Genomic DNA, 2,403 nt, shown 5'->3' on the forward strand with positions numbered 1-2,403 from the left:
AGATTTGATAGCAAAAGTGGGGTTTTCCTTGAAAATGATGTCACCCAATTCCATCCCTTGGTTAAGAGACTCAGTGCACAGGGAAACATTTTTTTTTTTTTTTTTTGCCAACACATCGGACATGAAAAGAAGAAAGACCAAAACAACAACAAAAAACCTTCCTATGATGCTCTTGAATCTTAAAAACAACAACAGCAAAACCTAAATAATAATACGAAAAGAACATCAAAAGTAACAGGAGCCATCAATTTTTGATGGATGGTTGTGTTTCACAGCTTGTGGAAAGTTCTAGAAAGTCATAACAGACTTCACTCTGCCCTGCCGCAGCTGAAGTTCTTAAGATAACTTGATTAAAAGGTGGCTTCTCCTTGGTGCTTGGTAGTTTCTAAACTTCCAGAAAGCACTTAACAAGCTATTTCCTGTCATCAACTTTGTGCTGAAGATTCTTCAAAGGACTGTTGTGTTTTTATTGTTTGTTTGTTTGTTTTTATAAATAACAATATTTTAAACGAGTCTTCTTGGGTGTGTTTACACCATATTGTTGCTTTCTCCCATTTTATCTACAAATGATCTAATTCCAGGCAGATTTAAGAGAGACCCAAGAACTGGTACTCTTCTAATAAAGCCAATCACCACTGGAAAGAAACCCTGAATAAAAGAAAGAATCCATAGATTTCGAAGATCATTCCTATAAAAGGCCATCCGACAAGGACCACAAACACACCGCCCAGGAAAAAGCCCGTGGCTTTCATTTTATGTTTCTGGAAGAAGAATCTGAATGTTCTTTCTAAACCAATGACAAAAGCCAAACCAGCTACAAATAATACATTTCCAATGGCCAATAGGGCTTTGTCAAAGAAGAGAATCATCCTAAAGAACAGGAAGAAAACTCCAAACCTGGTGAGGCCCATGCCAATTTTCTGGGTGTTCGTCAAGGAGATCATGATTGCGGCGGCGACACCCCGAACCCCAGGATGAGGAGAAAGCCTGGAGACGCCCAGCGAGGGCCGGCCACCACATCTTCCGGAAACTGCCTGCTATATTTCTAACAGTCCTTTCAAGGTTTTCTCTGTTTGACAGTGACAGAATTCTTATTTCTATAATTTTGTTTGGTATGGTGGAGAGAAAAAAAATACAGACTTGGACATGAATCCTGGTCATTTCTGTTCACAAACTGTCCGGCTATGGATAAACCACACAGCTTAGTCATTTTTACATCTCAGATTTTTAATTTGTAAAATAGAAATAAAAAATCTGCTTTAATAATACATCTCTTTGGCTTCTAATTATAGAATATTTATAAAAATTTAGAAAAAAGTTTCAGAAAACTATAACTATTTGAATGTTCTGGAGAGTTATCAAGTTTCATTTACTAATAACTTTATAAAATATGTCAATAACAAAAAGAATTTTAATATTTTGAATGAGTCCATGTGAATGGCATTATTGCTTTATAGTTTCTTTTGCACATGGGACATAGAGCTAGTATAGCTGATAGAACTGTTTTATCTCAAGTTGTCCTGCATATTGAACTCATTACTGTAACAAATATGAACATGAATGCCAAGAGAGTAAAAAGGAAACATTCTTTCCACTCTTCTTACAGTCTGGGTTTTAAATTGTGTGCATATGAAAGGGTTGGAATTTTTCTATACATCAGATAATGATTAAAGTAAAGGAAACGAGAAGCCTGACTGCACTGTAAAGTCAGCATGTCTACAGCATTGTGGTTGGGTTCAACATGTGTGAATTGATTTTGGACTTGTGATGCCTCTTTCATGCCAAATGGATCATTATCATGCTTGAGTTTTCACAGCCCACTCAAAAAGGACAAAATAGCAACACAATTAATTATCCTTGAGGATAAACTTCCTTGATGATGAACATGATCACATGGAAAAAATGATCACATGATCACATGGAGGAGCAAGATTCTAATGCCTGAATATTGTATTTTAGTAGTTATATTTAATAAGATTTTTGTATGTCTGAACCCAGTTAAAAGTGCAAAACAATGTTTACCTGCACTGTACATATTTCTCAACTAAAACTTGAAATTATGGCTCCATTTAAAAGTTGTGAGTTTTGTATCTGAGCACTGATGTCCCATGCCTTTAATCCTTATCTATTTTTGAGGTTGAGAATGGGAGGATTGTGAATTGAAACTAGCCCAGGAAAAAAAGATCTAGACATTCTGTTTACATGGAGACAAACTGGATGCATTGGCATGCGCTTGTGATCCCAGTGAGAATAGGAGGCCTAAAAGTAGGCAGATCAGGCACATGCCTGTTCAGGAAATGAAACTCTCCTAAAAAGATAACCAGTGACAAATGGTAAAGGACTGGAGGTGTGGCTAAGTAGTATGCCAGTCTAGCAAGTATGAGGTCCTGAGTTCAAACCACA

The 2,403-nt window shown here is 36.6% G+C and overlaps 1 pseudogene; it reads right to left on the minus strand.

Annotated features, from left to right (window-relative positions):
* Window positions 1–485: 485 nt before the first annotated feature.
* Window positions 486–950, minus strand: LOC122127776 (annotated as a pseudogene).
* Between the last annotated feature and the right edge of the window lie 1,453 nt (window positions 951–2,403).

The sequence above is a fragment of the Dipodomys spectabilis genome, unplaced genomic scaffold, assembly GCF_019054845.1.
Source record: "Dipodomys spectabilis isolate Male_0828 unplaced genomic scaffold, ASM1905484v1 ptg000312l, whole genome shotgun sequence".
Classification (NCBI taxonomy): domain Eukaryota; kingdom Metazoa; phylum Chordata; class Mammalia; order Rodentia; family Heteromyidae; genus Dipodomys; species Dipodomys spectabilis.